Source organism: Mirounga leonina, unplaced genomic scaffold, assembly GCF_011800145.1.
Source record: "Mirounga leonina isolate KUSES-001 unplaced genomic scaffold, KU_Mleo_1.0 Mir_93, whole genome shotgun sequence".
Classification (NCBI taxonomy): Eukaryota; Metazoa; Chordata; class Mammalia; order Carnivora; family Phocidae; genus Mirounga; species Mirounga leonina.
Window position 1 is genome coordinate 25,121,088 of NW_023270854.1, and position 26,130 is coordinate 25,147,217.

The 26,130-nt window shown below is 51.9% G+C and overlaps 1 protein-coding gene across 8 annotated transcripts in view; it reads right to left on the reverse strand.

Moving 5' to 3' along the window:
• Positions 1-25,016, reverse strand: part of CTIF (cap binding complex dependent translation initiation factor) — a 290,106-nt gene extending 265,090 nt beyond the window's left edge. For 5 of the 8 annotated variants that reach the window (XM_034995952.1, XM_034995950.1, XM_034995949.1 and 2 more), the window contains exon 1: positions 24,850-25,016. The gene's annotated coding sequence lies outside the window, so the exon portion shown is untranslated. Of the gene's footprint in view, positions 1-23,836; positions 24,291-24,849 lie in introns of those variants that run through there. The other 3 variants (XM_034995947.1, XM_034995948.1, XM_034995946.1) reach the window with 3 other exon arrangements.
• Between the last annotated feature and the right edge of the window lie 1,114 nt (positions 25,017-26,130).

The following is a 26,130-nucleotide window of genomic DNA, read 5'->3' on the forward strand; positions in this document are numbered from 1 at the left end:
GTTCTTTCGTTTATGAAGTTTACTTAAGTGACTCTAATTCAAGTTTGCTGGGCGCCTAGACCACTCACTCATCTGTCTGTGTTCTCCTTGTCCATCTCTCAATGGGCCCCCCTGCCCCCAAATCAAGTCTCTGGCAGCCCCCAGAAACTGCACAACTCTCACCCTCTTTGCCTCCAGGAGTGTGCCTTTCCGCTCCAAAGGGCACATTCTGGAATTCTGAATAAATGTGCTGTAGGCTGAATTGTGTCCCCTCACCCCCCATTCATACGTCAAAGTCCTAATTCCCACTACCTCAGAATATGATTGCACTTGGAGATGGTGCCTGTAAAGACATAAGTAAGGTAAAATGAGGTCATTAGGGTGGGCCCTAATCCATCATGGCTGGTTTCCTTAGAAGAAGAGGAGATCAGGACAAAGACACGCACAGAAGGATGTGAGGACACAGCAAGACGTGGCCGTCGCTAAGCCAAGGAGAGAGGCTCGTGAGAAATCCTCTCTACTGACGCCTTGACCTTGGACTTGCCATTTCCAGAATTGTGAGAAAGAGAATCTGTGTGTTTGAAGCACTTCCTTACGGCAGTCCTCACAGACTAACACAGGAGAGACCAGCAGGGCCCTGTTTCATCTGCCAGCCTCCACTGCCAATGAGCTGTGTGACCCTGGGATTGCAGCTCCGGCTCCGGGTCCTATCAGTTCCCTTCCTCAGGGGGTGGTGTGAGGATGACCTGCGGAAGCTAGGCAGCATGCTGCTGGGCTACTTCCCCCCTCCTCGGGTCTCTGATGCGTGGCCCATGTCATTTACCCGCAAGCGTGTGAGGTTCCTCTCTCACTTCTCGCTGCCTCCTAGGCACAGAAAGCCGAAGTGAGAAGGGGATCCTGACACCAGGAGCCTGGATTTCTTTCTTGAATTAACAGTTTACTTTCTTTTTTAAAAGCATTGTTACATCAATTCTTAAAGCGAAGGCTCACAACTCATCTGTGAAATCGCCAGGATTAAAAATCTTATTTTCGTTTTACAGATGAGATAAACTGAGGCACACAAAGAGTGAGGGATTTATCCCTGACCCTGTGACTTCTTGGATAGGACCCTGGTTGTCTGGATTCACACTCCTCTGCTCCCAGTTCCCTTTCATCATTGCTGACCCCTTAAGTACTCAAACCCACCACCATTACCAGGTTATTCCTTTGCTGCAAAACCTTCCACGGACCAGTCAAGCCCCCACTGGTCTGCACTGCCCCTTGCCCCCTGCCCTCAAACCTCCAACCCCACTCCCATCGCCAACTCCACTGTAACAGATCAGACTGCCCGAGAGACACAGCCATGCTCACATGTCACCACCTCTGAGAACACCCTGCCCACTTCTTTCTGACTAGGAGCCACCTCCTCCAGGAAGCCTTCCCGGACTGCTCTCACCGAGCTCTTTCCAGAGCTCTCAGGCCCAGCCACATGAGGTGACTCTGAACGGACTTGCCTGTGTTTACAAATTGCTTAACCACGTCAGTCCCTAGAGCAGGGAGCACATCTTCCTAGCAGTCCCATGTACCAGGACACAAAGAAAAGACTCAGTATCACTTGGCCCATCAGAACATCCGTGGTGGATAAGTTACCTCTGCAATATCAACATGTTCATAAATAGCTATTTACAAGTTCAACTTTGTAAACAGAATCTCATTCTTCCCTGACACCTGCCATATCACAAGAGTGGCCTCCCACGGCACTGTTCCTGCTTCCCTGAGCATCCTGACTGCCCCCACTATCCCTGCCTCTCCATCATAAAGCTAAAGATCCTTAAACCAATGCCTACATGAACTCCAGGTGTTACTGTTTAAAGATTCCAGGGGTCTTTCTTTACAGATGACCTCTTGTTACAAGACCAGACAATGAGGGCAAGAGTTTTTGTCTGTTTTGTTCACTTGCTATGTTCCTAGCTCCTAGAAAAAAGCCTGGTGCATAGTTGCGCTCAATATTACTTATTGAGTACGTCTTTTGAATAAATGAGACTATGAACTCTTTGACTATCTGTTTCACAGACTTTTAAAAATTTTATCAATTGAGGGGCGCCTGGGTGGCTTGGTTGGTTAAGCATCCGACCCTTGATTTTGGCTCAGGTCCTGATCTCAGGGTCCTACCCCAAGTAGGGTTCCCTGCTCACTGGGAAGTCTGCTTGTCTCCCTCTCCCTCTGCCCTTTGTGCTCTCTCTCTCTCAAATAAATAAATCTTCTTTCAAAAAAATGTAACGATTGAATCCAAATCCAAATCTACAGTCTCTCAGCCAGGCCTTGACCTAAGTGGGCTCCTGGTTGTGGGGTATTGCTAGACAAAGAGGGGTGCCAGGAAGTCCTGTCCTTTAGGCTCTGGCATTACTTATCCCTTCCAAAAAGTCCCTGTCTTGTCATCTAGCCAGAGCTGTCCTCAAGGGGATTTCTGTAGCCATTCCAAAGCTACCATCTCCTTCTGGATGAGACAAAGAACCAGAACCCCCACCCCAAAGGGAAACACTTCTCAAAGAGGCAAGTGAGAGGAAGAGGCTGGCCCTGAGGCATCAGCTGCCATCCCAGCTGCCATCTCCAAAACTGAGCAGTGGAATGGGGCGACTGTCCACAGCATGGGAAGGGCGTCCCTGATGTCCCTGCTGTGTCACGACAAGACCGACCTCTCCACCCCCGATCCACGACCCCTGACCCTCGAGAGCCCATCCTGGCCCTGAAAATAACTCCTTCCCTTCTAAGTGCCTCCCCTGAGGTGCTGGCCCCCTAATCTGCGGGATTTACCTCCTCTCTTGCCTACCAGCTTTGGGGAGGCCTACTCTGTGTTGCTCACAGAGAGGAGCACAAAGATGCACCGAGTCCCAGAAGCTCACAGGCGGGAGACGGAATTCTGCAAGAGCACACAGCCGCAGGGGCTGGGACCCAGCATTCTGGGGAGGGGTATGTCAGTCCCTAGATCGCTGCAATGTCCAGAATGGGGGAGGCCTTCCTCAAGGGTTCAAAGCAAGAGGTTCCTGGATAAGCCAGAAATGCAGGAGATGTGGGAGGTTCCCAAGCCACAGCCCTGTGCTAAGGTTGGAAGGGAGAGCTCCCTCCCCAGGTAACAATCCAAGCCCCACGCTTTCAGATCACACCCTGCAGACCACATCCTTCAAAGCCTCCAGAGGCCTCCTCCAGTACAGCTGAGTTCAAGTTCATCCATGTCCATGCAAGATCTGGCCCCTGGGGCCTCGCTGCCTGTTGGCTGCCCCCTCCCCGTTGCTCATGCCCTCTGTCCCAGTGGCCAAGCTCCCCAAGCAGATAATGCTTCTGGACCCTCCCAAATACCCCCCCCCACACACACACTTCCTTCAGGACTCTGCCCTTACTACCCTCTGGTCACCACTCCTCTCCCAGACCTCCGGCCCTTGGCCCTGCTTTATTCCCCTTCATAGCATGCACTCATCTGCGGTGAGAGAGCTCTAGGAGGTTCAGTCCTGCCCACAGCTTGCACCCCCAGCAGCTAGACTGGGGTTCAGGGTATTGTAGTGCATGCCAGCTGAATGAATGAATGAACTCCCCTTCCTTCACATACCACACACTTCCCCTGTTGGTGGTTTGAACCTGTGTGTGTGTGTGTGCTCGGTGACACAGGGTAGCATGTAAGGCAAGGCCAGAATGCCCGGTGGCCACAGCCTCGGTCTGTGAAATGGGCTGGCAGCACTGCTGAGGTTAAAAAGCCCACAGAGCACGCCAAGATCCCTGGCTAAAGAGCACTGTGTTCCCACAAACCATCGTTAGTTCCGCTCTATAAGCCACCTCATGTTCATCCTTGGCCTGCTGGTCGACCTGCCCTGGCAAAGGAAAGGCAGTGACCTCCGGAGGCTGGGCCATGAGACACAGGTGTCAGACCGTGAGACGGTCAGGAGGTCGCAACACGGGCCCAATCTTCCCACCCTGCATGACGGTTCTCTGGGCTGGGGTTTTATCTGCATTTCTGGATGGTGTGCCTGAGCCACGATCCATCTGTCCTCCAAAGTGTCCAGCACATAACGGGGCTCCTGCTACCCCTCCTAAGAGCTCTCTCAGCAAGCACTGTCCTAAGCACATGTCACAGCCCACTTCAGCCTTGCAGTGGCCCAATGAAAGAGCACTATTATTACCCCAATTTACAGAACTAAAGCTCAAAGACCGGTCTGTGTCTGTGGCTGGTTCTGTGGTGGGGTAGAAAGAGCACGAGATGGAGAGGGAGAAAATGTGGCCTCTGGTCCCGGTGTCAGCTGCGAAGTCCTGTGGGAGACCTAATCTCTCAGAGCATCTTTGTGGTGACAGTAATACCTGCCCGCCCACATCTGAGGCATGAGCGCTCTTGGTAAATTCATAAAATACGACACAGATGAGTGGCAGTTGGTGTTATTTAAGAGTATGACAATCCTGGCGATGTCTCAGCTGTTTCCCTCCGGAGGAGGGATGAAAAAGGCCCGGACAACCAGGAAGCACAAACTAAAAGGGGACAGTCTGCGGTGACACAGGAGCTCTGGTCTATGGAAACCAGGGGCGCAGCAGCAAGAAACAGGACTTGAAACAAGTGAAAAACCTAGGCCAATTAAGTACGCAAAATTATTTAACATACCTGCAAGGCAGCCAATTGCCATTCAAGGGGGAAAGGGACCGAATGCAAAAATTAACACAATGTTCAAGTGATGAGGTGGCAATTCTTCTCTTTAAATTTTTTTTTTTTTTTTTAAGATTTTAAGTGTATGTTTAATGCAATGATGACACCACATTTTCGGTAACGTTTTTAAGTTGTTAAAAACCTACATGTACTAATGAGGTAACTTCAATGAGAACCAAGCTTCTATTTCCCAAAATATCCCCCCAAATTAAACAGCTTCATTTTATTCAAGGACCTGCTGCTTTCTGTCTAGTTATTAGGGGAATGAGGTCAAATATTCTTCTAGGAGAATCTAGAGGAGAGCCAGGCTTTGGAGACCCTTATCAGGGCTTGGGGAGGGGCCATCTATAGAACATGGAGCTGTTCCAGGACTGGGGCACAGACCTGTGGCCGTCCCCACATGGGCGGTCTCACCCCCCAGGCCTGCAAGGCCCCTGTTGCCATTTCAGGTGGCAGGCAAGCATTTGGGAAAAGAAGGAATACCACCCGCTCCCGCAAAAGCCCCTTTCGCTTTGGGACCTTCTGGGCTTCTGGGCCTCCCAAGGATCGACTCTGGTCATGCCCAAAAGAGCAGGACCACAGGGAGGGAGCATTTCTGAAGTGGGGGCTCATGAGAAGAAGGAAAAAACCAATATGGATAAAACATGAGAGCGCAAAGTGGCCTGAAAGTAGCCAAAACCGATCTGAAGACTTTAAGCCCCTCTCCCCCAAATCAAAAATCTCCCAACAGAGAAGGAACTGGGATTCCTGCTTGTTAGGAAGATTCTTTCATCATTTTTGGGTAATCAGGGAAGCAGTGCGCTGCTGGCTGGGGGAGGAGGCAGGGCCAGGGACCTGGGACAGGAGGGGAGCACCTGGGAAGAGCCTACCCTACACACCCTTAGGGGTCCCAAGGTAGGCAGGTAGGGACTGAGGCAGGTAGGGACACAAGCCTAGGAGAAAAGGCAGAAACAGCAGAAACCTCAGAATAGGGCAGACCCCTCTGTACAGGGCAGAGAAGCTACTGGCCAGGGATGGGGACAGGGGTGGGGGTCCACTAAGAACCAAGGATCCTCTTAAATCACCAAACTAAATAGATGCCATTGCTGAGACCAGCCAAACACCAAAGAATAAACTCCCCCAAGATTCCAGTCACCTTCAAACCGCCACCAAGGTCAAGGTCAGCTTTCCATTGGCAGTAAAAGTGAGTCACCCTCACCTTCCCCAGCTCTTCCACGCCAAAGGGTAGGGAAGGCTGTATTTCATCCCTGCAGACTCCCCACTTATGGGAAAGAAGGGTTTAGTTAAGACAGCTAATCTGCATACAGGGAAGACCCCCAAGGGCCCCCCTGTAGCCCCAGGCTCTCCTCTTCCCAGGAAATGCTGCCATTGACCTTCTAACTCCCCCAGTAGGAGGAGTTACCAGCCGCTGTTAGGAGGGAGCTGGGAAGGTGACATTCAGTGTGGGAAGTCAGCCCTGCTGAATTTTATGGCTCCATTCTGAAGTAAATCACTCTGGCCCTAGGAACTGGCTCCAAATAGATTTATTGGTTTTAATACTTGTTTGGGGCATTGCAATTAATTGAAAGATGCCTTCTTCCAGTGATTGTTCCGAAATAGGGACCTGGGTCTCTGAGTACTCATTTTTATTGGGCATAATTATGATCGTCGTCTAGAAATGGTGTTTGTCTGGAGTCCTCACTTCCTGAGAAGAGTGCTCTCTACAAGTCCTGGCCTGCCCAAGTTCCCAAAAACCAGGGTCAATGCCTCCTGTTGAAGACAAAACAAGCTAAAGTCCCCTCTATAAGCTTAGGACCTTAATAATTTGCTACACTTACAGCCTCCTGAGATCATCAGCTATGGTCCCAAGGACCCTGTGGGCTGCACAGAGTGGAGCCAAGGGATGAGAGGAAGATGCTGATCATCCCCACATCAGTTCCAGCCAGCTGGCTCTGTTCTACCCAGTTCTCACGGAGACCGCCAGTGAGCAGCGAAGTGGAGCAGCGGGTACGTCCATGGACTCTAGAGCCAGACTGCTGAATCTGAATCTTGCCATTGTTACTCATTAGCTGTGTGATCTTAGGGAAGTTACTTAACCTCTCTGTTAACTCTGTCTCAATTTTCTCTTCTCTAAAATGGGGATGATAATAATACCCACCTCATCGGGTTTTTATAAGGATTAAATCAGTTAATAATGTTAAAGCACCTGGTACAGTGTCTGGCACATGGTAAATATTGGAATTGACTTATTGGTAAATAAAAACGTTAAAGTTATTGGAAGAAAGAATTTTGTGGCTAAGATGAAGTTTGAAAACCATTATCCTAGACCGGGGGTCCACAGACTTCCTGTGAAGTACCAGAGGATAAGTATTTAGGCTCTGTGGGCCATATGGTCTCAGCTACAAGTAGCCAGGGGAAGACAAGACACACACACAGCACAGGTGTGACCGTGTCCCAATAAAACCTCACTCAGGAAAACAGGCACTGGGGGACGCCCGGGTGGCTCAGTCGGTTAAGCGTCTGCCTTCGGCTCAGGTCATGATCCCAGGGTCCTGGGATCGAGCCCCGTATTGGGCTCCTTGCTCAGCGGGGAATCTGCTTCTCTCTCTTCCTCTCTCAAATAAATAAACAAAATCTTAAAAAAAAAAAAGAAAAAGAAAAGCATGCATCAGGCTAGCTTGGGTCTGTGGGCCATAGCTTGCCAACCCCTGGCCTAGACCAAATGCCCTACTTTACAGATGAGGAAGACACAGTGGGGAGTTATTTGACAGCTGGAACCCAGATCTCTGACCTCCCAGGCCGGTTCGAAAACCGAGAGCCCAGAAAGGGAGAGAGAAGTAGTCAACCCTGCATTCAGATCATGCTCTGTGGTGTTCTGCTAGTCGAAGAGCACGCTGTGAAAAAAGTGACCCTGAGGCCATTGCTTTCCATCTATGACACACACCCTGGGCTCCCTGAAGGTGAGGCACAGGGGAGGGGTGTCCCCTGGTTCCTCTCGATAGCCCCCCAGCCACCAGCACAGGATCTTGTCACCGTAGGGTTGCCCCGAGAAGGTTGCTAAGTGGGGATGCCACTCGGGGGGGAAGGCTCCCACCCAGGAGAACCACGGGCCTGCGCTTCCTGATTTCAGTGAGTTCCGGGAGTGATTATTAAATGGAGCCCCTCCCCCATACCCACGACAAGGGCAAGCCACTTGTTAAAGAACTATAATATGAAAGGGACTTCACATAAAACACTCACTCACTATACTGAATTCAAACCAAACAAACAGGGTTTTAGAAACATTCCTTTCTTCATCCCTCCACACACCATGGTGACCAGCAGATGAAATCCGCACCTCAGTGAGGGTCTGTGAGACCAGTTCTTGTGGCTTAAACATGGCCCCCAGAACGACTGACCCTGCTCCCATCAAGAAGCAGGGTCTCTGTCCCTTCCCGGAATTCAGACTCAGGGACCGCTTGACCAATGGCATGTGGGAGCGACAAGTGAGCTAGCGTCCAGGCCAAGCCTTTAAGAAATCGGCCATTTCTCCTTCCTGTTTCTTGGGACATTGACTTTGGAACCCAGCCACCGTGCTCTGAGGAAGCCCGAGCAGCTCCATGGAGAAGAACCGACAGCCAGCACATCTTGCCAGCCACGGGAATGAGCCATTTTGGACACGGATCTTCCAGGGCGCTGCCTGAGCGAGCCCAGCTGACACGTGCCCACGGTGTGGAGCAGAGGCAGGCTGCACCTGCTGGGCACTGCCCAAATGGCAGACTCATGAGCAGAATCAACAACTGTCATCATTTAAGTCACTCAATTTTAGGGTGCTTTGTTACACAGCAATACAAACTAGAATAGGCTCTTAAATGTCAACCATTTGCTCGGGTCACAAAGCTATTCGCTTCCACAGGTAACACAAGAAAATATTCTTTCGCTTGTTAGGAATTGGGGGGATGGGATGGGAATGCAGGCCCCAGATTTAACATTCTGTTATGTTAAGAAAGGAGTATGATATTGTGATTTATTTTATTTTATTTTTTTAAGATTTTATTTATTTATTTGAGAGAGAGAATGAGAGAGAGAGAGCACATGAGAGGGGGGAGGGTCAGAGGGAGAAGCAGACTCCCTGCCGAGCAGGGAGCCCGATGCGGGACTCGATCCCGGGACTCCAGGATCATGACCTGAGCCGAAGGCAGTCGCTTAACCAACTGAGCCACCCAGGCACCCTGATATCGTGATTTATAATAAGAGACATCGATTTGGTCATCTACCGTTCCTAGCACAGAGCTCCTAAAACCCTCGGAATTTATGACAGAAAAAGGTCTTGTATCCCTACTAAGCCCCTTTCCACCTGAAGTGGGTTTCTGTTAAAGAGGAGACTCTTGGAAAGCACCTAGGATGGGGCTGCTTGCCAGGGACCCGCCCTGTGATTAGAGGGTTGGAACTTTCAGTCCCACCCCTGGACCTCGGGGGAGAGAAGAAGGGCTGGAGGTTGAATCAGTTGCCAATGGCCGATGATTTAATCAACCATGCCTATGTAATGAAGCCTCCCTAAAAACCCAAAGGATGGGGTTCAGAGAGCTTCCGGGTTGGTGAACACATGAAGATTAGGGGAGAGTAGCATGCTTCAAGAGGGCATGGAAACTCTGGGCCCTTTCTATATACCTTGTTCCCATCTGGCTGCTTCTGAGTTATATCCACCTAGTAAGCAAAATGTTTCTCTGAGATTTGTGAACCACTATAGCAAATTAATGGAACTTAAGGAGCAGAGTCATTGGAACCTCCAACCTATAGCCAGTCAGAAGTACAGTGTCTGAATTTGGTGTGTTTGGAGGGTGGCGGTGGCGGGGGGTGTCTTGTAGGACTGAGCCCTTAACCTGTGAGATCGGACCCTATCTCCAGGTAGACAGTGTCAGAATTCAGCTGAATTGTAGAATACCCAGCTGGTGTCAGGGAATTGCTTGGTGGTGAGGAAACCCCATACACACATGGTAATGGGAGCAGAATCATAAGGAGCTAAGATCTTTTGGGGGAAACTAGAAAAGAGAAAGTATGTCTCTGGAGGTAGGGCCAATATTTTCTATCAAAAAAAAATTTTTTTTTGAATTCGTATGAGCATAAAAACAAATTTGAGAATGAGACCCCAGAGTCCCAATTCAGACATAAGATGACAGTTGAGAGAAGTCCCGATTTCAAATATTCAAATGTGCGTCCTGATTTTTCATTCAGAAAATATGGTCACCATTGCTCACAACGTGGAAGAGACAATACTGGCCTAAAAACGTTGGGTCCAGTGTGGTAAGTCATTATCTCAACTTCAAGATAACTCTTACAGATGACCTGAATTTGAGCAGCAAAACTATGACAGGTTTTTTTTTTTTTGGAATGAGTTAGATCTAAAATGTACCCCTTAGTTAACTTTAGACAAGAGTATTTATTATTGGTTGGGGAATGGATGTCAAATAGAACACTCTTTATTGTAGCACATGAGATGCTAAGATCTTTCTGACAATTAAATGTATTAACTGTCATTGTGCTAAGGTTATTCTGGTGCCAAGTAAGAAGTGTCTGGTTATCAAAATCCTGGATGACAGAAGTTATGGTTTAAAAAGTCTGTATTTGCAAAACAGGTGCTTTTGAAAAGAACTGGAGACTGTATAAAAGGACTCCTTGCTTTACAAAAATATTTACTAAGGTTGTTTTTAGTTAATGACTATCTTTTGTGACTACAAATTACAGCCATATACATAAATGTTTTATATGAATAAATATTTAGGAACCCACACTTGTTACATGAAAAGAGGCAGCCTCGGGCTGAAATGGAACATGTATTATTCAAAACTGTCCCAATGCCAAGTGACATAAACCCAACCCAACTTGCTTATGCAGCCTTTCCTAAAATTCATGACCTTGGAGTTGTCAGTCACACCCGGATCAGCTGTAATATTATTATTGACCTGGTACCGACTTTTTATTAAACTTAGCATCCTGTTAAGCAATAATGCAATCACAAGTTCCATGTACTAGCTTTTTCTTCCCCTTTGATACACATTTAAATGTTTTAAATTTTTTACAAGTTGTAATGTTTTACAAGTCATAGATACTCAATTGAAAATCGGCCTATAGGGCGCCTGGGTGGCTCAGATGGTTAAGCGTCTGCCTTCGGCTCAGGTCATGATCCCGGAGTCCTGGGATCGAGTCCCACATCGGGCTCCCGGCTCGGCGGAGAGCCTGCTTCTCCCTCTGACCCTATCCCCTCCCTCTCATGCTGTTTCTCTCTCTCTCTCTCTCTCAAGTAAATAAATAAAATCTTTTAAAAAAAAGAAAATCAGCCTATACTCCATCAGTAGGATGAATGCCTTACTTGAAGGCATAAAAGTTAAGGGTGGTTCCTGAATGGTGAACCAGTCCCTTAATTTGTTTTCTCACTGGAAAATGTGATATGTGACCTTGGCCAAGTCACCTTGGTTTCTCTTGCTTCAGTGTCCCCATTGGCAGAAGCACATTAGCCCTGCCAGCTCCCAAGAACACCAGGAGTAATAACCCTGGTGCCACCAACAAGGACATGCACCGAGGTGATAATGGACAGCCACCGTCCACAGCAAGCAGGCCTGCTCGGTGTCCATGCACCCATTGGGATCTCACAGCCTCTTCCTGGCCTCTGAATGCTGGAGCCAGAGCTTGGGGTTCGGGGACTGTGGAGGCCACAAGCAGGCCACGGGGGAACTAGAAACTTGACACTTAGTGCTTTTCTGGTTCTGAAATCCATTACAGATACGTTAAGTAAACTTGGCTCTAATGGGGTAACTAAAATCACTAAAACCCTATGAGGATAAACCAGGAGCTGGGCTGCCAAGGTTAAAACCAGGTCCCCGACAGTGTCCATAAGCAGCCCGGCCTACCTCCTTCTTGTTCTTACTGCCCCATTTTCAGCCCGCAGAATCCCAGAGCCATGCCACCACCCTGTCCTCGCCTTCACCCTCACCTGCTGTCTACCGGGGTCAAACAGGGAAATGGAAACAAGATAGATAGGGCCAAGATGCAGAGGACTTGGGCTCAACCTGTGGCTCGTTTCTCTCCGGCACGAATGAGGCCGCAGTCAACCATGTGTGTTTCACCCAGAGGAAGAAAACGCATTACACCACTCCCCAGCAACCCTTTCCCCATACCCTTCAGTGGATCTAACTCAAAGCCCACATCCGTAAAACACCCAGAATGGGGCCTGGCATGGGGTGGAGATAATGTCTACCTTACTGAAAAAATTAATTCTATAGGGAGGGAGAAAACTGCCAAACCATAGGTCTGAATGGCCAAATCAGGCAGATCCAAAGCTGCTGCTTTAGGTGTGGGCAAAAGCCAAAGATGGCATCACAGGGGTCTTTCCTTCTGTGTGCCAGTCCATGCTGAGGATCTAATCCCTGCCTCTGGCACGGGGCCTGGCACTGGGAACCTCAGAGGAAGACAATCAGGGATGTTAGATACTTTCTCATCCAATCCCTGAGGTCCCTGGGGAGAAAACATCAACTGTGATGTGACTTGCCCAAGGTCACCCAGGTCACCAGTGGCAGACCTGAGACCAGTGACCTTTTGAGAGGACCACAGAGAAACCTCAGCACAACCTGTCAATCTCGGTGTGTCATGATGCTTCAGAGGCAAAACTCGAGCAAAACTGACTAAACCACCTATGAGCTGTGTGACCAAGAGTAAATTACTTAACCTCTCTGTGCCTTCCTTTTCTCAACTATAGAAGAGAGGCTGTGAAGGCTAATTAACATAACACAAGTAAAGTGCTCACTAAGCACTTATCACTGTAACACCTAACAAATAAACTGCCCCAGGGTTTTCAGGAGAACTACCACCTGTTCAGTCCCTGGGTTGACAGACATCTTCCCTGCCGTCCAAACACAGCAGCTCAGAGAGAAAAGTCCAGGTTTGGGAGTCACACACGCCTGGAGTTGTAGCTTGGCTATCATCACAAGACAACAGACTGGGTAAGCCTAGACAAGAGAGCTTTATAGTCCCACAGATCTAGTGGCTAGAAGGCCGAGATTAAGAACAGCATGGTTGAGGGCGCCTGGGTGGCTCAGTTGGTTGAGCGACTGCCTTCGGCTCAGGTCATGATCCCAGAGTCCCGGGATCGAGTCCCGCATTGGGCTCCTCGCTCAGCAGGGAGTCTGCTTGTCCCTCTGACCCTATCCCCTCTTGTGCTCTCTCTCTCACTCTCTCCCTCAAATAAATAAAATAAAATCTTTTTTAAAAAAAAGGACAGCATGGTTGGTTTCCTCTGGGGCCTCTCTCCTTGACTTGCAGATGGCCGCCTTCTCCCTGTGTCCTCATCTCCCAGATGTCCTGGGGCTGCATCTTCCCTGTGTCCTTATGTCCTCTTTTTTTAAGGATACCAGTCGTATTGGTTTAGGGCCCACCCATAGGACCTCCTTTTACCTGAATTATCTCTTTAAGATCTTTTTCTCCAAATACAGTCATATTCAATGTACTGGGGGTTACAATTCAACCCCTAACAGCATGGTGGGTTACCTTTCTTCCTCTTTAGGGAAGGATTACGTAGAGATCTATAAATGCTCATGCAGGGCACCATGCTGTGCCACAACGATCTGGTTTTGAATCTGGAGAGATGGCCAAGATGAGCAAGCGCCTTTCCTCATTCTACAAGTATGTACTTTGCTGTAAAAAAATGTTTTTTTCCACGGAGCATGGACCCTGTGGCAGGCAGTGCCCTAGTCCTATAATCTATCTGCAGAGGCCTCAGACCAGGATAGTATCAAGGTGCTTACGATCTCAGAGAACAGGTCAGGTGAGGCCCCAAGGAATGATGGGAGTGACAGCAAGTGCCAAGTGCCCTAAAGATTTACAGACCAAGTCCTGGGGTGGAGGGGAGGACAGAACTGACCAAATTAGCAGAGTGTATAAAGACCCAAGCAGGGATGGATTGGCCCCAGGGGACTGGCAGGCACCTATGGCCCAGGCTGTTTGTCTGTACGAAGGGGATAGCGGTTTGAGGAAGGGAAGACAGTGTCCACCACTAGGGCCTGACTTCCCAATCAGCACAGACAAGACTCTGCTGGACCCAAGGTATCCCACCACACTAAGGAGCAACTTCCCCTTCCAACCTCATTGCTACCCTCAAAGGTGACCGCTGTCTGCCATCAACCAACCAGAGCTTCAGCCCCTCAGGCATCTCTAGTCCTGCTGTCTGGGCCACCTGAAACCTAGGCTCCCTGCCTCTGGACAATTCTGTCTGCCAGGTCTCCCCTTGGCTCCAGTGGTGGGAGAGGAGAGGGGCTGCTGGTGGGGAGAGGCCCTGGAACCCACCTACCGAGGCCATGCAAAAGGTATCAACGGGGCACCTGCGGTCCTAGGCCCCAACGATACCCAGGAGTTAAGAAATAATAATTACTAAGAAAGGCAAAACTATAGTGAAAGAAAGTGGATCAGTTGCCAGAGCCAGGGGGTGCATTTTTTTTTTAACTTCAATTATACTGAGGTATAAACAATTATTTCTCAATAAAGCAGACAACTCCCCCAAATAAATAAACAAAATCCTACTGAAATCTGTTGAGGCAAACATTAATCAATGCTCACCCAACCATGACTCTCCTCCCCACTCCCTTACAAGCAGTCTCACCTCTTCCTGTAGATGAGGCAGAAAACACCAAGACTTGCTTTCTCAGCCTCCATGGAGCCGAGGCGTAAGTAGCCACCCATTTCTCTTCAACAGGGTTTGCTGGAGATTCTAGCAGGGGGATTCTGGGAAAGGTCTCCATGCTTGATAAATTAAAACACAAGGAGAAACTCACTTTCCTGCCCGCCCTCAGACACAGTTACATGAGAACGTGATGTGTGTGGAGCAGGGGCAGCTATCCTGTGACTATGAGGGGACAAGCCCGAGGACAAAGGCCAAAATGCTGAAACCGTTGCCTGTAAGGTTAGAATGAGTCCTTGAAATGATCCCCGACCCACTGAATTAACCAACCCTAGGACCCCTACCTGCGGACTTCTGGCTGTGTTAGTCTGTAAACACCTTGTTTTTTAAGCCCTGTGAGTCCGGTGTTCTTATACCTGTAGCCAAGAACATCCTACAAGCCAGTCTTCACCTCTCCAAACTTCCACCTCCAACTCCAACCTCAAAAACTGAGATCATGGTGAGACAGATGATAGATCCTTGGGGCTGGAAACTGAGACCCATCAGAATTTTGAGCCCACAGTCCCCACGGAAAATGCTTTTCTCTCTAGCCCCTCAGCAAAATGGGGAAACAGTTGCCAGTTTCTTTGTAGGCACCATCGTCCGTCATCCCCCTGTGCCTCCTGTAGTATAAATGACTGATGACAGTGTCAGGTGTGACCCACATATACATCCCTGCTCCATGTGGCCATAAGCCAGCCCCCCTGCCCGGCCCAGGTGATGTCTGTGTCCCAACGTGATTATTAATAACCTCCTTTCACTCTCAAACATGCTGCATTGGGACAAAAAAGTATAATCGCCCTGTGCTGGCTGCTTCAGCGTACTTTTCTTTCCCCCACATTACACGAACATGAGGCCATTCCGTCTTCCCCACCAAAACGAAGATGGGACGTAGGGACCCTACCAGGTTCCCCGAATTCATCTGTCCCACAGCAGGTGCCTGATGCCTGCCTGCTAAACTGAGCCAAATGTTAACAGAGGTAAGGGCCTTAAGCTCAAAGGTTGGAGGCAAACCAGCAGAATGTGAGCAGAAGGAACAACTTTGGGAGCAGAAAGAGGAGAAATTGGGTGCTTTCCCAGAATCCCTGACCCTCGACACTGGGCCCTGTCAGCAGAGGCCCTGTGTGAAACTGGCGGAGCTTATTTGGACATCCAGCCGGCTGAGGCAACCTCACTGCTCAGGCAGCTGATGTTCTACAGAACTCAACACGGTGCCTGGGGTATCTATGAACCCCCCAGACCCCACCCATCCTGGAGATGCAAAGGAGCAGAAGGCCTTTTGCTACCGGAGGACAGCCCAGGGCACTGCAGACAGACCCCAAGACAGATAAACTACGTGCTCTAAGAAACACTCTGACTGTGAACACCATCCAATCTGGTGACACATCAAGATGTGGATTCTCCAGCGGACACTCTTAATCTCACAGTTCAAACTCCTAAGTGTCTCAGCTAATGATCCACGCATATGGCAAAGGCCTGTGGCTTCTCAGCCACAGCGGTGAGATCATGACATTGCCTACCCCGGGAGGCAGGCCCTAAAAGGGAACAGCATTGGGAATGTGAGCTCCACCCAGCCCGGATGGAACCACACACATTCTTTCTGAATAACTTTGGGGCTCAACTGTCACAACGACTGTTAGTCATCTCCATGTCTCTGCCTCTCTGTCTCTCTCCCTCACAGACGTTACTTTTACTTAGGGAGGCATACAGAGGGCGCCTAGCACTGTGCCTGGCTCATCATAAATAGATGGATTAACGTCAGCTCCCTGCATCAGATCCCGGAGTCACTTACTTATAAGCTGAAATATATTCTGGGTGTTGGAGGAAGGAACTTGCAGTGTATGCTGTTGCTTCTTCCATATGAATCTGAAAAGCACTGAGCCAAAGATTCTCCAAACTTCTACGTCACAGACTGTGCCTTATGCAGCCAGCTCGGCTCAGCTCAGCTCGCACCCATCTGCAAAAGCTCCCCCTGTGCTCAGTAAGTTAGGATGCGACTTGGCTGGACGCTCGCTCACAGAATCTTAGCTTGACAAATTAAGGCCCTTCCAGGAGAAGCCAACAGGATGGTGAAGGGCCTGGAAAACATCTCTCACAACAGCCAAAGGGGCAATGGGGGGAGATGGCTGGGGGCTGCCTGAGGCTTATGTAAGGCCTTTCCGACTGCACAAGGCTTCAAGTGAGGGAAGGGGCTGCCTCGCAGAGCAGGACGCTCCTGGCATGCGGGAAGCACTGGGGCAAGATAAGCCAGGATTCCCACACCAGCTAGGAGACCGAATGGGTAACTCTAAGGTGTTTCCAAGTTTAAAGTTCCAGGAACCTGGGCGTGGGGGAGATGATGTGGTACACAGTCTGGGGGACCAGTAGAAGTTGGAATCTGCATAGGGCGGCACCCTTCGGGGGAATCTGGACAGAAGCCTCGGTAAGGACTTGTCCCGAGTAAATGGTAGGGGAGAACATTCTGGCCTTCTTGGACAGGTTTGTCTGCAGGCTTCTGCTAAGAGATGCAGCCCTGGGGCAGGAATAGCCCTTCACAGGCCCTGCACACCCCTCCACTGGCGTGTAGTTGTCTTGAAGGCCCTTTTGAAAGGTTCCCGCTCAGGCCTCTCTCTCCTCCTCCTCACTCACTCAGGCCACCTGGGTCCTTCAGCAGTCTCTCCAAGGTGGCGGAGACTCAAGTCCATGAAGGGTGAGGAGCCCCAGAATCTTCCTGGTGCCCCTGGGAGCTGAGAGCCATGGGCTGGGGGGCCCTGGTTCCTGGAGGCTTTATCCACTAACTCATCCTCTTGGGGACTCTAGACCACATTTGTAGTGGACATCCAAAGCCCTAACAGGCCTGAAGTATTCTAGTTTCCAGGACTGATTTTTCCCCACTAGTGTGGGGAAATCCAGGCCAAGATTGCCAAGCTGCCCCTCCCCCACCTCCATGCCAATGGGCTGACGTTTTTATTCCATCCTTTCTCCAAGTGTACAAACCTTTGCAGGGGCCCAGTTTAGGGGGGCCCTCCATTCCAACTCCTGTCTCGTCTCCTGGAGGAGACGTTGCCAAGCTCAACCTCCCTTGGTTCTGAGACCAGCAACCACCCCTCACACCCCCACAACCACCCAACCCCCAGGACTGGCCTAGCCCAAGTAGAAGCTGAATGTCCACACTCAGTTTTGAATCCCCTGGGTATTTCCCTTCCGTTCTATGAACTTGGCTCTTCTTTGAAAGGATAGTTAACTTTATATAGCGTTTCTAGGTGCTTGGTAATTGGATGATTTTCAAGATTTTTACTCCACTATGGTACTAAAAATATTCTAACTCAGTGTTGGATACCCTCTTTGGACTTGCTCACAAGAACCTTCCCTGGCTGGCCTCCCACCCCAAACAATTAACTCTGGCCACATCCCTGCAGATCCACAAATGTAGGTGCAACACCTACATGTGCCAGGCACTCGTTCAGGCCCATGAAGATTCAAAACTGAAAAGACTGGAGCTCTGCCTAAAACACATCAGCTCTCTAAAAGTGCAGTGCGGCAAGAAGAGAAGTATCTGCAACACTCTGCTATTGCAATCGTACTCTAGTACTTGCGCAGGGAGTGAAAGCGTTGTTGTGGCCTCCGCTGTCCCCATCTGGGAGCAGCCACACTGCCTGCTCCTTGGAAGCAGGGGCCAGCCTTCCCTGCCCTTTGCTCCCACCCTGAGCGCCTGGAACAGGGCTCTGCTCGCGGTGGATGTTAAAAATGAAAACGCCTCTCCCCTCACTCTAAAGGCTCCCAGCTGATGTGCTCTCAGCTGTCGCTGGATCCTGCCAGCTGGGCCTCCAGCATGACACAGCATCCCCGCCCGGCTTCCCTGACGACGGCGGCCCCAGCGGCCCCAGCATGACAAAGGATTCTCCGACAATGGAAGGAAGAGGTCTTTTATTGTCTACAGCAGCCCCCATCGCGGTCCGTCTAGCAGCTCATTCCCACTCCCACAGCTGTAGCTCCTGCCCACACATCCCCCTCAGGCTGCTACCCTGCACGCTGCATGGTCTGTGAGCCAGCTCCACAGGACTCTCCCACCCGCGCTTCAACTCCAATGCATCTACCATGGAGCTCAAGCGGCCCTCCTTCTCACCCCAACCTCAGTGGACCTGCTCCGACAACCAGAAGTTCACACCTGGGTAAAGGCTACCATCCATCCCATCAGTGAGGCCAGAAACCTGGGAGTCACTGGGACTTCTCCTTTATTCCTCTAAGCTAAACAATCACTGCAGACTTTAGCCCCCAAATGTTTTTAATGTATAGCCTTGCCTCCTTCCCCCTACACATGGCCCTGGCTCCAGGCCTTATCCCTGGCGACCTGGATCCTGGATGGAACCTGTCATTGCCTCATCAGCCCAGTGGCCTCCTGATTCCAGGGCTCCAGGTCACATTCCCTTCTGATCCAGGGCAGCATGCCTCAGCTCTGCTTAAAGCCCCATCCTCCATGCTCTACCTACAGTCTAAAAGCCAACGTCCTCAGGCAGGCTCACAAAACTCCTTGGATCTGTGCCCTGTCTGCCTCTCCACCTTTGAACTTGACCTTGCTGCTGCAATCCCTGGCTATGCCCAGCCTCAGGTCGCCCCTCCTAGGCACACGCTGCTCCTTCTCGCTTCCGTCTCTTCTCCTGCTGGTTTCTTCTTTTCATCCATTCGCTTTCAGCTCCTGTGTTGTCTCCCTTAGGAAGCCCTCCCCAATCTCCGACTCTAGAGCAGGTGCCCCTTGACTGTTGTACTACAAAGCCCTCAGAACTTTCTCAACCACTGTGTTCACCACACAATTTCCCCTTTACAGACTTTTGGGCCACTGGCCCAATGAAAACCTATTCTAGGTCTGCCAAGACCCCAGACCCACTCCCAAATTCACCTCTTCCACAAAATCATCCCAACTGGCCCCATCCACATATCATTGCTATGATAACTGTCTCCCCTACTTTATCCATCCCATCCTTGAATAAGTTAGTCAGCACTTGGGTCTGACTCCATACTGGATATGAGCCAACGGTGGACATAAAAAGTTCTAAAAACTTGGAAGCACTCCACTCACAAAACTGTAATGATGATGTGACACAATGGACCATCCCAGCCCTAGGCACTGGATTTGAAGTCTGAAGACCCGGGTTCAGATCCCTGCTCTACTTCTTCCTTGTGACTTAGGAGTGTTACTAAACTTGGAGGCTCAATTTACTCGTATGCAAAATGGGAATAATGCTGACAGCCTGGCAGGGCTATGGTAAAAAGGAGATGAGATCACTTGGTTGAACTACTTCACAAACTGTAAACCCAAATCAAGTGTAGTCTCCAGTGCCAACCAACCCCTGCATAACTCCACTACCCCCACCAGTAGTTTCTGTCCTTACTGAGTCAGGTGAAGAGCCAATGAAATCTATGGGTTCTCTTCCTAGAAAAATGCACATACATAACAGCTTTGCAAACACTTTCAGGAGGTTGCTGAGGACCCCGCCACAGGAAGGGAAAGCCAAAGACCAAACCCAAGTGCACTGGGAAGCCCCCAAGCCTACCACCTCCCACAAATCTATGCCCTCAGCCCGATTCCTGGACGCCAAAGACGAAAGGTAGGGCAGGGAAGGGCAGTCTCAAAGGAAAGGAACCTCAAGACTAAGACGTGAATTCCAGAGCCTTTCTCAGAACCAGAGGAGAGCAGAGAAGAGGTAGGAGTCTCACTCTTTGGGAAGTAAGAACCCCATTTTTTTTCAGAAAGCATCACAGTATGGAAAAAGAAGATTGAACGAGGCATCAAAATCTGGACTTTCTTGTCCCACTCTGCCAAGGGCTCCCAGTGACTTTGGGCAAGTCATGTCACCTTCATTGGCCTCAGGGTCTTCACATGGAGATCAGCTCATGGGTAAGACCCTTCCCAGGTCTGGGTGCCTAGGATCTGGAGATGTATCTGTTTCCCTCCCTGTTCTGAACCACAGCTTTGGCCTGGGTTTAATTCAGAAATAAGAGGCAGATGTCGAGAGCGTGGTGATAATTCAGGGAGGAGGCCACCATCACAGCACTGTTCTAAATTAAATTGTGTGCAGATTGAGGCAGGAGGGCAGAAGAGCAGAAGAGTAAAACCTGAATGTGAACAGCTGAGCTCAGGTGACTGAGTTGGCAGCGAGGCCGAGAGGTGGAGGATCCCCCCCAAAAGAACATCAAAAGAAGCTGCCACATTATCGGGTAAGCTATGTAGCAATGCCATCACATTTGGAAAATTCCCAACTGTGATTCGCCCGTCTGTTTGAACCTCCTGTTCTCTCTGTAGGCTTGGGACTCTCTCTCCATCCTACCTACCATCTCCTGCTTCCTCCTTCATCATCTGAACTGCAAACAATAGAACCTTAAAACCAGGGCAGTAGACCCCAAAACTGAGATGAAATTGGAGGACCATGTCAGGGACTCCAGAGTGAGTTTGGGAATGAACAGATAAAAAGCAGACCCACAGTAAAACATCCACACCGACCCGTAAGACAGAAACTACTAAACCCAGGAAGGGCCTGAGTGAGACCTTGATGGAAGCCACAGCCTATCACTGAAGATAGCCTACCACAGCCCATCATAGCCCCGCAGAGCTGGGGCAGGACCATGGAGAACAACTTGTCAGCTCCTCACTGCTCAGCAGAGTCATCCGCTGGTTGACTTCAGGGTTATTTCCCAGTAGCTGCCTAACTTCCCCAGGAGGACACACCTCCAGGCCCACCTGGGAGGGCACAAACAGCCTGAAGTCCAGGGTAACAAGGGACGGAAGGCTGTTCTTCCTCTGTTGCTCCCTCCTGCATTTGCCCTGGAAAGGAACTGGCATTAGGAGACCCTTCCGACTAACATGTGTGAAACTGACTAAGTCGCAGGGTGAGTGCTCTAAAGTATTTATGATCTGTTCTCTCCCATAGGCTGTGAATCATCTGCTTTATTGCATTATAACTTAGCTACCACTACTATACTATCTTTGTGTGCCCCAAACAGAGCAGAGTATCCAGCCTAAGGTAGGTGTTCAATAAACATGCTGGACTTAAAATCTTACATTTATCTCGGCAGCTGGAACGTGTCTTGGGCAGGTGGGGACTATGTGTTCAATTTTCTTTGCACACACTTCCAGATACAGAAACATGTAGGTGCTCAATAAATAGTTGTGAGTGAATGATTAGTTGGCCAAACCTAATAACCTTCCAGGCTGTGTCTGAGGACCCTCCTGTACATGAACTCTGAAAAATACATCCAGCATGTAGGAGCTCTTTGCTCTTTTCAGGACTTCCCTACTCCTGGAGATACAGAGGGCAGGGAGGATCACCTGGGATGGTTTCTCAGGGATCTACCCTTTAAAATAATACCTAAAGAATAAACTGTGGATTCAGTAAAGACACTGAATCCATGAACACGCTCATATGAACACAGACAGGTGTTGCATAAACATGTATGCCATACGGATTTATTACACGCAGGTATGATTCTGATATGGTGGATGTATCAAAGCTGATAACCATTCCCCTTTAGAAAATTATCAGATGAGCAATAATACCAGCAGTGCAGGCTTCTGTTCTTTAATGGCTATTCTCATTAGAACTGGTAGCAAATCAAAATTGTTTTGATGAAGAATAAATACCAGTATAATCGATCCCCTTACTCAGGCTCAGTACTTCCTGGGTTCCTGGGGTGCCAAGACATACTCTCAAAACAAAAACAAAAACACCCCACCACACGCACACTGGACATTATTTAAATTAAAAGCCACAGGCTGAGAAGAGAAATCTACAGGACCACAGAGGGGGGAAAGTAGCCCTTCCCCCTCTGAGAGGCCTTGGCACTTTTTTGAGTCTCAGTGTGCTTATCTGTAAAACGGGGTTAATACCCCGCTACCTCACAGGACCCTCTAAATAAACGTGATGATTCAAAGTGGGGGCAGGGGGTGGGTGAAACGCCCTGTAAAGTCTTACAAACATACTATTATTATTGAAATCTGTTCATCACCGATGACACTGTACCCCAGAATGCGTTACAAAATTACTGCCTACAAGCGTACATTACCCAGCACAGACACTTGACACACCAGAGATGATCTGTGTGTAAACCGAATCCTGGTCAAATACTCAAAGGGAGTTTCCTCAGGCAACCTGAGTGCGTCCTGAGGGACTGCACATCTAACGTTTGTTCGGTGCCTTCTGTTCCCATAGAATTGGGTTTTCTTGAAAGCCTGGCAATTTCCTCGCGCCGGCTGAGCAGGCTCGAAGCCGGGATTCCTGAGGTCCTCAGGCCAGACCCCGCGCTGGGCAGGAGGAACCGGGCCCGGACAGCCCGCGGCCCCTCCCCGCGCTCTGGGCGGCTCCTTCCTCTCTCCTCCAGCTCCGGCGGCGGCGGCGCTCGTGCTGTGTCACTTTCGCCCTCCCGAGACTCCAGCCGCCGCGGGGCCCGCAGCTCCACCGGCTTCCTCCCTTCGCGCGCCGGCCCCTAGCCTGGGAGATAATCCCCCGGCCGCACAGAGCCGGCGGCGAAGGCGGCGAAGGCGGCGAAGGCGTGCGGTCCGCGGCGCACCCGGGTAGCAGCGCGGGCGGCAGCGCCCGGACAGGCCGGGGCCCGGCGGGCCGGGCAGCCTGTGGCCCCCACGGTCTCCAGGACCAAGAGCTGGAAGGGGGTGCGCAGAGCGCGCGGGTCCTCTCCAGGGTCCGCGAGGCAGCGGCGGGCGCGCGGGCACGCGCACCCACAGAGCGCCTCGGAGCAAGGGTCAACCCGAGCCTGTCGGGAGGGTGGGGGGCGGCGACACGCGCGCACCCGCGGCCCCTCCCCGCCCGGCCAGACCTGCGCCCCGCGCCGCCGCGTAGGCTGCCAGCCCGCCGGGTCAGGGGGCATCGGGGACGCGGAGGGAGGCACGGCGGGTCTCCCGCGCCCCCGCGAGCCCGGAACTCCCTCGCCGACTCCGCGCACACGCAACTGCAGGGGCTCCCGGTCGCACAGCCGCAGGACCCCCAGTCCAAGTAACCCGGGCGCGCGCGCGCGCGGACACACACACATGACTAGGAGCCCAACGGGGACCGCGAGGGGGCTGGCGGGACGATTCACCGGGTAGTCGGGCCCACGCGCGTCCCCACTACGCCGCGGTCTGCCCCCCCCACGCCCCGCCCCCCCACACACGCCGGGGCGGTGTGTACACACACAAACAGCTGGGCGGGGGAGGCGACGCCTCGCTCCTCGGGGTGGGGACACACAGGCCTCCGGCAGCCAGCCCTCCCCTTTACAAGCCGCACCCCCTCCCTGCTCACACCGGCCCCCCCCAACCCCAGCCCTGAAAACTCCACGAAACCCAAGAGCCAACGCCGACCAGAGGAGAGGTTCCGAACCCCGATTGTCTTTTCACATCAGTGTTAAGATACACCCAACTCACACCCGCGGTCGCCGGGACGCCTCCTCCAGACGCACCTGGGCTCGGGCTCGCGGTCCTCAGGGGCCGCAGACCTCCACCGCCGCAGACCGAACCACCACCCCCTGCCCTCCCTGCCCCCACGACCCGCGTCCAGGACAGTCACCTGCTCGTCGTCCCGAAGAGCCAGAGCAGGAGCCCACCCCGCGGCCGCTCGGGTCACTGGCCACCGCGAGCAGGCTTTTCAGAGCCTGTCAACTTAACCCCCGCTCCGCCGGGCGGGTCTATTCCCCAGGCCCAATTACACCGCGGCGACAGGAATAATAATAAAAAGCCAACAAAATCACCACCGTAAGGAATGTCCAAAGCTGCGACCTCAATGGCTCCACCGATTCGGATTCCTCCTCTGCTCCCATCCCCCGCGCCCCCCGCGGCCCGCGGGCTCACCGGGGACGGAGGGAGGGTGCCGCCTGTCTAGACGACAGACATCCCCGCGCTCGCGGGGACGGGCGCGCACACACTCTCGCACGGCCGCTGCTACAGACACAATCAGTCACCACAGGAGGGAGGGGCTGCGTGGAGACACTCTCTCGGGGTCCCTCCGGCAGCCGCCAGCGCAGCAGCCTCCGGCCGGGAGTCGCCACCCAGGGCCGCGCTCCCTACCTCGGCGGAGCGCGGTCAGAACAGCTGCAAGTTTGGCTGGTACTAAAGCAACTGCTTGATGCAGCAAATGCGGGCTTCAAAACAAAAGGGAGAGCGATCACGCTCGCTCTCTTCCTCCCCCCCGGCTCGGAACCCGGCACATGACAGCGGCTACACCGCGCGGCTCCGACGCGCGCCGGGCTCCAGCCGTGCGCCCCCGAGAGCCCCCTCTTCTCGGGAGCCCCAGGGCTACGGCTCCCCACTGGGCGGGGAGCCCTGCGGGGCAGCGGCGAACCTGGGGAGGGGTTGAGTTCGTGGAGTGCGGTCCGCGACCGAGAGGGGGTCGGAGGATGGGCGCGGACGCCCGGCGGCCGGGGGCGCAGGGAGGGGGAAGGGGGCTAATTGTTTGGGGCGGTTTTCTCGGATTTATCTATAAGCACGCGCACGTCACGCAGCCTCCCGGCGGGTCCCCGAATCGATCCGCAAGCTGAGCTGACTAAAAGAGGGGGGCGGGCGGGCGGGCGGGGGGATGCTCACCTCGGGGTTCCTCCGGCCGCCGCTCCGAGTCCGAGTCGGGGGTGGGGGAAGGGGGCAGGGAAGGGGAAGGGAGGGAGGAGGCTCGAGAGAGCCGACTCCTGCCTCGAGTTCCGCGCGTCCCGGCTGCGGAGGGGATCGGCGCCCCAGCGCACAAACCCAACCGAGAGGGGAGGGAGGGAGGGAAGGGAAAGAGGGAGGGAGGGGCGGGTGGGGGGGAGGGAGTAGAGGAAGGAAAAAAAAAAAAAACGATCCCCGCTCTGACACAGGGAAAGAGAATGTAGGAGAGTGACGTCCCGGCCCCTCCCTCCCCTCCGGCCACGTGCAAAGACTTGAAAGGAAAGAGGGCGGCGGGAGGCCTGCTGGGTAATGTAGTTCGCCTTTCTTTCCCGGGATGGCGGGCCCTGGAGAGCGGCGCGCCGCCGGGACGCCGGGGATGCCGCCGACGCTGCGGAGACAGCCCAGGGTGGTCGCGCCGAAACCCGCCGGCCGACGCCCCCTCCCCGCGACCGTGGCTCGGCCCGGGGTGGGGAACCTCCGTGTTGAGAGAACTGGGGACTTAGGCGCGGTCCAGGCTTGCAGGGAAACGTTCGGTGTCAGGGGCAGGAAGGCTTTAAAGATGAGGACTTCCGTGCTGAAAGTGCAAAGTCTGTCCTAATGGCAGATAAAAGGAAGCTTTGTGTATGCACTGGGCAGTCCATGTGGCGTTATTAATGCTGCATTAAATGCTAACGTCTGTTATTGAGATGCATATGTTATAATTAACATTTGAACATCTCTGTGGCAGGGGCGGGATGTTGTAATTAGATATGCAGTTTACAACCAATTAATTTTCCATTGGCCATGCTAAGGGTTGGGACGGGGGACCTGGTGGCTGGGAGAATTCAGTGCAGTGGATAATTCAGTGATCACTTAACCGTATCACCAGTGTTTTCCAAGTACCTACTAAGTGCCAGGCACTGCGGTTCGGACAGAGAGGGCTTCATGAGAAATACACGATGCGGTACACCCCTCCAAGCAAGGGGCTTATATTATAAACTCATCTGAGGAACTGTATGACACAGTATAACTGCAGTGGAAATCCATTTATTAGCACGTATAACATTTGGTGAGCGCTTTCCACAGATGGGACACGTCTGGGAATGCCAAGACAAGTAAGACCCTTAGTTCTTCCTCTCCAGGAGTTCAAGGTCTAGTGTGAGGACCACAGTCAATGACAGTATAGGGAAAGAGGCAACACTTAACACAGGGATAAGCGGAAAGTTCCAGGGAGCCCTCAGCAGG